General features: G+C 41.1%; 1 protein-coding gene and 1 long non-coding RNA gene across 14 annotated transcripts in view; one reads left to right on the plus strand and one right to left on the minus strand.

Moving 5' to 3' along the window:
* NRG3 (neuregulin 3) overlaps positions 1–12,412 on the minus strand; it is a 940,531-nt gene that overhangs the window by 140,183 nt on the left and 787,936 nt on the right. The window lies entirely within an intron of this gene.
* On the plus strand, positions 5,088–6,412 carry LOC140699782 (uncharacterized). The gene is made up of 2 exons (XR_012078020.1): positions 5,088–5,345; positions 6,197–6,412. It is a non-coding gene; the product is annotated as an uncharacterized lncRNA (long non-coding RNA).

Below are 12,412 nucleotides of genomic sequence, written 5' to 3' on the forward strand. Positions count from 1 at the left end.
AAAAATCCATGTGAAAAATCTTAGAAAGCTTAAAGAAAACACAGGACAATATTAACAGTAATTGTCATTGCACAGTGACACTGTTGGGAATATATTAAGTTTATAATGATATATTTAAATTCAGTGAAACAAAGGGGCTCCCATAAAATTATTTTTAATAGAAAAAAGTATGAACTACCTTATTTTTTATTTATTTTGTTTAAATTGAGTCCGGGAGATATTTTGCTGTTTGAACCAATGATATCTCTACTTCAAGTGAATTAACTATTGTTCTGGGTTTCAGGGCAAGGTCAAACTGGTTTATGAAAGCTATTTTGAGACTTTGTTTTGAAATCTTTCAAAGCATCAAAAATAGAATTATCACGGATAAGGACCATTAGTTACCATTAAAATTTAAAATCCACACTCTGCTTCAGAACAACGACTTCCTTTCATTTCTGCAATCACTAAAGTACCTCACATAATCTCTTCCTTGGGCTATTCCTCCAGATGGAGCTGAAGGATGGAGGGTAACCTGCTGCTCAAGCAGTGCTTGGAAATACGCCTTGCTAGGAGTTGCTCGGGGCCAGGTCCTTACTCAGTATGAGAAAGACTTGCCTCTGACTCCCAGGGCTTTACCGTCTGCAAAGGAGTGAGAGCTGAGGCATATTCATCTTTGTGTTGTTTTGTTGCTTTCTAAAACCTAGATGATGCTGCAACTTAATGGAAAGAGCTACAAGACCCTTTTCTCCTCTGCCCCGACTCACAAAGATCTTACAGAAACTCACACCCATTTCAACAGCCTAAAGTCACACTGGAAAACACTCAAGCAACTTATGGCAAGAACTAAGTCCCACGGCTGGGAGTGCTCAGGTTTGGATCCTAGAACAAGGTCTCGTTGCTAATTCACCTACAGCTTAGGTCCAATTACCACCCTCCTCTGAGACTCAGTTTCCTTTTAATGTTAAGTGAGAACCGAAGTTAGCTGATTACAGTATGCTTCATCTCAAACTGTCTATGAGTCCCTAACGCTCGAACAAAGCTTGGAATAGCTAATCAAACTTTAATTTCGATATATAAATGCAAAAATATTTCATTCCAGTAAAACTGTTGACCAAATCTTGTCCTCTCTTGCCCTTCTCCCTTCAGACTTTCTGAGCATAAAGCTTACTCCACGACTCAACACAATAAGCTAAAATATCTCCAAAGTGACAATCAGGCTGCAAACATCAAGACCATATAATGTATGCTAAATATACTAATTGGGTTTTCTTTATAAATAAATAAGCAGAAATCGACTCCATATTGCCTATTAGCATATAAGATATAGGAAGTAAGCAATTTTACAGCCTGGATCAAACATAATTGTATTTATTTTTCATATAATAGGCTCATCTTTATAACATTGAATTACATGTTACATAATAACAATTGCTATGGAATATGCATTTATCTTTCTCCGGCTGCAATACATAAATAAACAGATATGTAACTTGATCCAGTGACACGATTTGACTATTAACTTGCCTGTGCTGTGATCTCTGTGACTGCAAACTTCCTTCTACAGAATAGTGTAGACTTCAGAGCAAAGTGGGTGGCACAGACTGAACGTTTGTACCCCCCTAATTTACATACATTAAATTCTAACAACTAACTGTACTGGCATTAGGAGATGGGGCCCTGGGAGGTGATTCGGACACGAGGGTAGTGCCCTCCTAAAGGGGATGTCTTATAAGAGACATTAGAAAACTCCTTCTGTCATATGAGGACACCAAGAAAAGAAGGCTGTCTTTGACCCAGGGAGCAAGCTTTCATCAGACACGTTATCCTCTGGTGCCTTGATCTTGGACTTCCCAGCCTCTAGAACCATGAGAAATAAACTTCCCCACGTCTATGGTATTTTTTGTTATAACAATCTGAATGGACTAAGACAGTAGGGAAGGGAGAGGTCTTCCCTTGCCAGTCCATTAAGGAGCTCCTAGTCCACAGGCCTGTCTCCCCTTGGGAGGGACGCCCACCCTCAGAAATCTACCAGAGACGGCTGTGCTCATAGTTTCTGCAATGCCCCCAATCATCATATTTTATTTGCATATTCATGACTCAACTATCTGAATCCTGGCAAGCAAACTTGAGGTTTGTAGGAGATTTACGGGGGAGTGCACTTGGGAACTTGGGACCGATACCTGTAAGGGTTCGCACAAACAGAACTGGGTAGAGGCAGAAATAACCTCAAAATGGATTACAGATCTAAATGTAAAAAAAAAAAACACCCAAAAAAACTATAAAACTCTTAGAAAAAACATAAGAGCACATCTTCATGAGAGTAAATCTTGGGTTTGGCCATGGTTCTCATATACGACACCAAAAGCGTAAGGAAAAAAATTTTTTTAAGATCAAAATTTAAAATGTTCGCCCTTCAAACACATCATCAAGGGAGTGAAGAGACAAGTCACAGAATAGGAGAAAATATTTTTAAATTGTGTATCTGATAAGGGGTTTGTATACAGAATACATAAAGAACTCTTACAATTCAACAATAAACGAGTCCAATTAAAAGTATACAAAATATTTAAACAGACATTTCTCCATAGGATATACAGAAATGGAGATATACAGGAAGCACATGAAAAAAAAGCCTCAATATCTTTAGTTATTAGGGAAACCAAAACCAAAACCACAGCAGGACACTACTTCACACTTACTAGGATAGCTAGAATCAAAAAGACAGATAATAATAGCAAGTGCTGATGAAGATATGGAAAGCTGGAACCATCATACATCGCTGGTGAGAATGTAAAATGATGCAGCTCCTTGGAAAACATTGTAACAGTACCTCCAAGTGTCAAACATACAGCATATAACCCAGCAATTCCACTCCTGAGCCTACACGGGAGAGAATTGGAAACAAGCGTGCACACAAAAACTTGCACATGAATGCTCAAAGCAGCCATACGATTTATGACCGCCAAAAGTAAGAAACAATTCAAATATCCATCAACTGATAAGAAAGATAAAACATGGTACATTCATACAAGGAAAAATACTACCTGGCAATAAAAAAAAAATGGCACTACACATACAGTGTGGATGAAATTTGAAAACATTATGCTGAGAGAAAGAAGCCAGACACAAAAGGCCACGTATTGTAGAATTCATATATATTGAGTGCCCAGAATGGGCAAATCTATAGAGACAAGGAGTAGATTAGTGGTTGCCAGGGCCGGGGGGTAGGGGTGCACAGGGGGGCAACTGCTAAGGGGATGAGTTTGTTTTGTTTTGTTTTTTAAGGAGGGTGATGAAAATATTCTGGAATTAGATGGCGGTGAAAAACTGCATGACTCCGAATACGCTAAAAACCGTCACATTTTACATTTTAGAGGGGTGTATCATATGACATATTAATTACATGCCAATAAACAAATAAAACCAACTGAGCAGGAGGAGCGATTTAACTACAATGCAGTTGTCACCAAGACCCCCACCAAGCCCTGGGGCTGCTCTGAAGAGAGAATTGTTCCAAGGTGAGGGCCGGGGGCTGGGCCCCTGTGTCCATCGGCTGCAGGATGCTGGCTGACCGCTGTGGCAGTTCTCCTCGGCCAAAGGCAATTCTTAGAGACAGATTCAGCTGCCAGGCATCTGTGGACAAGCCTCCCAGTAGCTGGGAGAATGAGCCCCTCCGTCCTGGAGGGGGACGTGACGGTGCCCACGCTGCGCACGCAGCCTCCATCTCCCTCACTACTCTCTCTGCTCTGTTATCCCCAGAACCAAATCTGATGAAGTCACCGTAATACTCGAGGGTCTCGATAAACGTGTTAAATGAGCGTGTGATGCTTCTCTGGTTTGCTCCCACTTCAGAAGCCATATCCTGGGCCTGAAAACCTAACCCAGCTATATTCTGAGAGTTTCTCTAAGCAACAGGGACCTCAGCCTTACTCTCAAGGAGGTTTGGCTGTGCGGATGCTGACTTTTTCATTTCAGTGCTTTCACATCCCCAAACCTACCCATCCTCCAGGTGCCAGAGAAACACCATGTGCTCTCACCCTTTTGTCCGCAGCTGGGATTAACCTCCAGAGGGTTTTGCTATTCATGGCTCTCAGAGGATCAAAATAAATTGGAGTGACAGTTTATTATGTAAATACAAGCATTAGGAGAGTGGGCATAAAAACAAATATTCAGAGGCTCTCTACGGCAAAGGGAGGAAAAGCCAAAGGGAAATGAACAATATGAGGCTCGCACTATGCACCACACATACTGGGCATTGAAGCTGCCCAACCAACCTGTCAGCCCGGTTACTGAGTTGAGAGCACTGAGGATCTGGGAGCTTAAATGGTTTGTTCAACTTCACGTGGCTATTATGAAGCCCAAGGGCTTAGAACAAGGCAAAGAGGCTTTAGCAGCCACTGAGGTTAGGCTGCGATTTGCTGAGAAACAGGTTCCAAGAAGGGACTGCGGTCTAGTTGTAGTTGTCGGGCTTCCCTGTGACCCAGAGCCCTAATCAGGCTCTCCTGACCCCAGGTCAGGTTAGTCAGGGGACAGCTGCTGGGAATGACCTGCACAAACCCAGGCTGGGCGTGGTGAAGAGATGTGCAGAACACTAGCCTACTCACCACCCCGCAGGCTGGACTCCACGTGAGACCTCTGCTCACATCACCAGAGCACACGCCTCTCATTTCTAGGGCCAGATAGCCTGTACTCCACCCAAAACTGCCGCCACGGGTCACCTCCCCAATCTCACCTGCAGTCAGCCTACACATCAATGGTGCAGGGCAAGTTCTGACCCCACCGATCCTCTGAGGAGTCAAGATGAGCAGGGATCGGAGCACACTGTGGTACTAGAAAACATGAGGAATTTTGTAGCTGATCTAGGATGTTGACCCACTGTCTTCCCGCCTCCATCTCCCATGTGCTGCTGCTCAAGGAGCTGCTGACAGCCAGGTCCAACTGGTCCGCTCATCAGCTCTTGCCTTCCCTGTTCCTCAGCCCACCCCGCTTTGGACATGCTCGGCTCCCAGGAACTGCTCTGTGTCCTGGGTCTGTTTGGATTTAGATTGTTGGACTATGTTCAAGTTCTACCGTATCCTGGAAATAGAAGTTGGGGCGCTGAAGTGTGGTCCCTTATCATTCCCAGCACTGGTGTTCCTCCTGGACCCTTTTCTGAGCATGCCCCGATGGCTTTCCATTCTAAATTCAGACCATCTTAGTCTCCACGAGGCAGAGATGTTTCTACTCATTCTATGATTTCTCAGGGAACCCAGAAAGCCTTTAGATTTGGTCCTGCAGGTCTCCACTGACGCGTGTGTCTGCAGGGGTACCAAAGCCACAACCGTGTTTCTGGAATTCAAGTCTGCTTTTCACAAGCCTATTTGGTGAGAGCGGGAAAAAACAACACTCAGTCTTTTCACCAAGTTTCAGAAAATTCTGATCCATTGTTTGGATCAAAAAGGGAAGCAGAGGAACCTAGTGACTTAAGGAAGCTAAATGACTTTCCTAGTTCTCTGCAGATGTTAAATGCGCTGTTGCAGTTCTAACCTGGGATTCTCAGGCTCCCAGATTTCCAATCGGCAGGGCTAGATTTCTAAACCAACCTACTGAGAATCACCAGGAGTGCTTTCTAAGTATGCAGATTTCCAGGATCATTCCTCAAAACAGGTTCAGCGAGTCTTGGAGGGGGTCCAGGAATCCACAATGTCTTTTCCACATTAAGTGTGGGAACCACACCAAGATGCTGTCCCTTTCCTTACAGTTCAGGAATCGTCTCTAAATCTTAAAGCAGAGGCAAGATAATGCTGGGAGCAGCGTGCAGGATGACTTGGAGAAATGAGGGATCAGCAGCACCTTCAGATAATCTTTCTAGCGTGCAGCTGAGAGGAAATCAGGCCTTGCACTTAAGGGAAGTTGGTACGGCAGGGAAGGGGAAAGGTGGAGGGACATACAGTAGGGCAGATGGATGCCATGATGGGACAGACAGGGTAACTAGTCCATGTCTCCTTTGCTCAGGTGAGTTCTGGGACCATCAGGGCTGTGATGGTGCTTGGGATAAAATTAGGCCGTGACACACAAAAAAATGGAAAAGGAATCGGAAACAAGTGCTTTGCTTAAAGAAGCTAGTAGAACTGAAGTCATTTTAAAGATTTTCTCAGTCTCTGAAGGTATTAAAAATGTGTTTCTATTCTTAATGTGTTTTCTATGCATCAAAAAACTGTTTTTGATTTTGTAGCTGCAGAGAGCCGAAGCAAAACAGTAACACAAAGCCAAATTGAAGCAAGGGAAGACTCCTCTTATTTTATCATCTTGGTCTATTCTCTAATGAGAAACCACAGAACAAGATTAAAAGAAAGGTCACCTTTTATTTAGGATAAAGAAATGTATGCTGATACTTGATGTCCTGAACTACTTAATAAAATGAACTCAAATCTGGAACCATCAACATTCAGACATAGCTTGTTTCTTATAATGAGTAGAGAGCAGGCAATAGATGGTGAAGAACACTTAACTGGTAGTATTTCTTCTATACTGGGTATTATTCATATAATTCAAATGCTTTAAAGAACTTTGACTTCAGTGAAGAAGCAATTTTAATTGATTAGGGAAAAATTCAAGGGTATCAGTAAACTAAACCTGAACTTATTTGTATAGCTTGCTAGAGAACCTCTGAAGACAGTAATTTCAGGTCTCAGACTCTGTAGGAAGCAGATGGTATAATATATGAGACATTTAAGTTATAAAATGTGCAGGGAGACAAACATGACACATTTTTAACTCGAAGGGCAAAAGCCCCATTGCAACTATGAAGAGAAAGGGAAGTAGAAAAAATAGCTAAGGTTTATCAAGAATCTAATATATGCCAGACAGTGTGATGCATTTTATCTCATCTCGTCCTCATAGCAATGGCGAGAGACAGATACTCACCGATGGGGCAAATAAGCCTTAAATTTTGTAACTTGTCCATACCACAAAGTAGTAGCTGATAAATCAAGATTCTAAGACATTCGTCTGATGTTAAGTGACATCAGCTCTTCAAACAGAACCATTCCACTCTTCTCCCTGCTGTTCAGAACTCTCCTCAATGTCAGTTGTTAGCTCTGGCCCTCACCTCCATACTCTCAAAGCCACCTTCTAACTAGACTGAAGTCCTGAGTGCGTTCCTGGAATCGTCCCACATTTATCCATTGAATTCCTCCAACTTTTAAAGTTCGGTTCTATACATCCTTCCCTAAAACGTCCTCCCAGGGTGCTGCTGCCTTCACCAAGTGCCCCCTCCCCTTCATCCCTGGTCCGCCCTTTTCACTAATGACCTCATTTGCCAATTACAGTACATTCGCCAATGACCTCAGCCCAGGAATTCACTTACTATGCTAGTTTCTGTTTTCTAAATCTTGCCGTTGCTGGAGATGCTATGTGACAACAAACTCTGACATAGCTTTTTCCTTCCTAAAAAACTCAGTCCAGGACCCAGAGGGAAATATTTTCCATTGTTAGCACTAACAACAATAATTACAATCACTCATTCAGGATTTATAAGATGCTTCCATCTCTGTTGTCTCATCGATTTTAATACATCACTTCATTAAATACTCGTAAGAACCGTGGGTAAATATTACCAGAGTTCAATGTAAGTATTATAATGTAATATAATAGATATTATTTCCTTCTAGTACTCATATAGAAACAAAGAATTAGAGAGGTTATAAGAGAATAAGGTCACACTGTTGGGAAATTGTGCCTGTCTTTAGTGCCTCACTTAATGTTGACACTCACTATATGTTTGATGAATGAGTAAATGAACAAACTAGAATTCAAACGAGGCCTTTTAACTCCAAACTTTCTCCCACACCATTCAGAATGATTTACTTGACAGGGTATGTTTATTTATGTTTTCTTCCTAAAGTGTTATTCCAGCATGGTTTACACCGCTCTGGCTTGGCAACGTCTCACGTAGTAAGTTCCAATGAATACTAAACTCATTCGCTGAGTCAGAGAGAGAAAACAGTATCTACCCTAATTTTAATAGGACTAAATCCTCCATTAATGATAGTCAAAAGTTAATGGCAACTTCAAACAAGCCTGAGCTTGAAAATTTGGCAGTCCTAATCTGGCAGTCCTAAGAGTGATCCTAATTACAAAAGATTTCTTAATTATGTCTTTTTTTTAATGTTTCATAAGGGCATTATCATGATTACTTAGGATAGGAAAAAAATCATAGAAATATATTCACTTTCTTCAAAGTAAATCAATGACTTGTGGTTAGAACAGTTCAATAATGGCTTCTGTCCGAAGCAAAAACTGAATTTCAAGTTAAATTTGTATGGAAAATCAAATGTGTTTCATGTTTAGAGCACTGGGAGGGGGCCTGTTTTTGTAGAGGAGGTGGGGTCTGGACAAGGCAGGATGGGGTGAGGAAGGCTGGAGGAGAGTGGGAGTCATTCTACAGTTTCCCCTTCATTAGAATCAGAGGCATTCAGGTGGATTTATCCAGCCCGGAAACTTACATATAACAATGGCTAGACGATATTAATTTGAAGTTTTATGCCGAGACTGTAATTAAGGACTCCCTATAAAATACAGCATATATGTATAAAGATCCTTAAAAATAACAAGAAAGACGTAAATCAAGAGTCGTGTGTTAGATCTGATCTCGTTGTCCAGACCTTTCTTGGGAAGGAACTAGTAAAGAGCCATGACCCATGAGTCTAGTAGAAGATGACCGGGGCCATCGCGTCCGGATGGCTGGCACACTGAATCTCTAGCATAACATGCTGGCTTTCCTCCTTAGCAAGAACAGCTCTACTTTGAATTTCCAGTGTAACATCCCAGCTCTCCTCTTTAGCAAGAACAGCTCCATTTACCCAGTGTTATGGGACATACATCTTCATGCTTCCTGGAGACAAGTTCAGAGTTCTGTTTTAACTGAATCAAACATGTGCCACTTTGAGCACAACAGTCCAGGGATAGAGGTAATAAAAGAAAAAAGTCCACAGAAAGGACAAAAAGAATGAATAAGACAAGTGACAGAACATAGAGCACAGTGTGCTGAGAGAGGAGGTAAGGTTTATAGAGAATGAACACTGACATTTTTCCTAGTAAAGACCCTTACTTAGTCCTAGTGGGGTTTTAGACCAAGTTCAGACACCATTTGACTTTCAGCAAATTATGAAATATTGTGGGGCTTCTGTTATACCAGCTACTGAATGGGAATTGTTGCTATTGAAATGCGTATCCTAGGACAGATCCAGCGAGTGGAGAAGAGGCCGAAGGTGGTTCAGCGAGCAAGACGTTTCAAAGATCTCCATGCTCCAGGGGGAACAAGGACTTGGAAAGCTATTAGCGGAATTGCTGAACCAAAGGGATGGAGACAGAAGCACAAAATAAGATCTGAAGCTGGGGCATCCCCTTCATCAGCATGGAAAAGGGAAGAACAGTCCCTATTTGAAAACAAAACTTGAAACAATTCCTTCTACTCCACAGAGAAGTACATTTTCATTCAGGAAAACACTGTGTTACTTTCCACGAAAATACCTAGACAGTCGGCCTTACAAAACGAACACTCTCAGGACTGGTCTGCGAGGGCAAGAACTGCAGCAAAGAGATGACAGTTATCCACATGTTACAGGTAGAAGCATTTTAAGATTTCTAGGGCAAAGGGAATGGAGTGCAGATACTCAGGACATCAGAAGAGGGAAGAAAAGGGTTCTAGCTTCATGACAACAGGCAAGGAGCCCAAGGAAAAAGATCAGAGAAATTTCTGATGAGGTTAGGTAGTGGACCCTGCAAAACATTAAGAAGAAAAGTGCCAAATCTTTCAATATAAGTCTTGTTATAGTAAGCTGTTATGAAAACACCACATCCATCACCCCCCAACCTTTGCTATTCCTTTGGCAAATGGGGAGGAAATCAAAGAAAAGAGTAGGGAGCAACTGAACCAAAGAGTAGGGAACAGTCATTCAAGATAAGATGCAGGGGAGATCCTGAGTTCAACTGGATTAGGAAATAAAGCAAGAAGCACTGGGCATCTTATTAAAATTCTGGGGAAGGCAGGATACATTTCTTCAGGATGTCATGGCAACTACAAAAATTCAAAGGATGATTTGACTGAAGCCACTAGTTCATTTGCATGGCTTTTGTAAGACTCTTAATTAAACTAGGAGACGAGGGATGACCACAACATACCATCTTAGAGCAATGGTCACAAAGCACTTACCTTGAAGTAGATCAGTATGGTAGGGCTGGACTTTTATTCCAACATTTATTAGCTATGTGGATTTTCTGTGCCTTACTGCTTCTCTGTAAAATGGGAAAAGGCCTAGACCCCATACAGCAGAACCTGCGAGGGTTCACAGAAGTCACACGTGTGAAGTGCCCAGCAGACGACCAACCACATTAGCGCTGCTAAGTATTCACTGTGACCTAATCGGGCTTATTGCTAAGAATGAAGTGAAGTGATATACATGAAACTGCATTGTAAAGTTTCAGGAAATATACATGAGCTATTGTTGGTTATTACAATACAGAAATTAAAAAAAAATAAAAAAAATAAAATTTCTAAATTTTTGGTCCTAAAACTCAGAAAAATAATTCTCTCCTAGGATTTTACAGGGTGAGGTGCTTCCTCATGGGTTGGAAGCAGCTCTAAGTCCATCTGCTTCAGAAACATCCTGGCAGGACTAGAGAACTCTAAAATATTTAGCATAAGGATCAATAAAATTCCCCCGGCTCCCCAGCCCTCCTGACTAGAAGTGTTTTTGGAGAAGCCCAGACGGGCCCTGGGTTTTAGAATGTGCAATACCATGTACTAATAATGGTAGTAATTAATATTATTTATAAAATTAATCTTAGACAGATCTCTAAGTACTTTTCCAGCTCTACTCTTTAATATATTGTCATTTCATTTATTATTCTATTTAGTATGATTATAACTCATAGTATTCTATGAATTAGTATGTTTGCCCAAATTAACCCAATGATGTAAACAAATCATGGCCAATGAAGACATACTTGTAAAGCTATATATTGATGTCATTGAAAACCACTTGGTTATGAGTGCCTGAAATGAAATACTTTCATCTGCTACAGTTCAGTTACACCACAAATTGCATCAAAGGAGATCCAGATAAGCCTGTACAGACACCAATGAGCAATGATTTGTGATGAAATGAAGAGCATTCCTAGGAGTCAACAGTGCCACCTGCACAAAACACCCGTCACTTCCAGGCAGCAGCCCTGCCACTCCATGTATCTGGGAATGGGGAGTCACCCACCAAGCCAGCTATCACTTCTCATTTCCCTCTCAAGTTCCACGTCATGCCCCAAACACGGCTTTGAGCCCCATCATCCAAAATTGCTTCTGAAAATTAAATTTGGTTTAGAAATGACTGCCCCAATATAAAATCTCTAAATTGGCTTTGCTGGTGATTTCTACAGTTCCCTCTAATAAATTTCTCAACATGATCAGATCCAGGAGGCAAGACAATGGATTTCAATGAGATTATGCCACAAAAGACAACAGATTTAATTGCTAACAAATACTTTCAGAGCATACACCAGAGAAAACAGATGACGGTGTGCAAAAGTGAACAACGGTCTTTGCCCTCAAGATGATCAGGCTGTGGAGGAAAGGTCTCGGAAGAAAGTAACCATAAGACAATAGCACAAAGTACAATGATAACACAAAAGAGGTACGGATAACCTGTTTTGTGTTTTTATTTACTAACCTCTGTAATTTGACAAAACAGTCCAAAAAAGTACACATTTCAGATATGGGAGTTCATTCTGTGGTCTGCCTTTTGTGATGTGAGCGTAGGTTGGAGTAACGGGTCCTTGCTGATAAATATCTTGAGTCTTAGCAAGACCGAAAACGTGTTTTTGTTGCTATTACATTTAAGGACAACACACCAAGTTGTAAAACCTTGTTTTACATTTGATTTTTCTAATGGGTTTATAGATGTTTCTTTATTGCTTTCTGGTTTTGACTACTGCAGAAGAGAAATATGAATCTAGTCTGTTTTTTTTCTGAAAATGAACTCATTTGTATGTGGCAGCATTAAGCTCCTTATTTTTGCTTTGAGGTTTAAAAATCTTATCAGGGAATGTCTATGTGCTGGTTTCTGCTTAGCAGTTTTACCTGTGTGTGGTAAATCATGCCTTCCTTCAAGGGTCTTTATAGTTCTGGAAGACGTTCTTAGGTTAATAATTACTGATTTCAATTCATTCACCTCTTCCTGGGTCAGCTTTTGCAACATTTCCACGTTCTGAGTCACGTCATTCATGTACTCTTATGTTACCTTTATTTTCTGAGACGTCACTTCTGCATCCTGAGAATGTTTTTAAATCCCTCTTTTGGTCTTCTGATTTGAGTTCTAGCCATGTTGATTTTGCTTTTTTTCCTTATACATTAAAGATCTTGCTTTTATTTTGTGCACATTTTACTACAGCTTTA

This window comes from Vicugna pacos, chromosome 11 (assembly GCF_048564905.1).
Source record: "Vicugna pacos chromosome 11, VicPac4, whole genome shotgun sequence".
NCBI classification, from domain to species: domain Eukaryota; kingdom Metazoa; phylum Chordata; class Mammalia; order Artiodactyla; family Camelidae; genus Vicugna; species Vicugna pacos.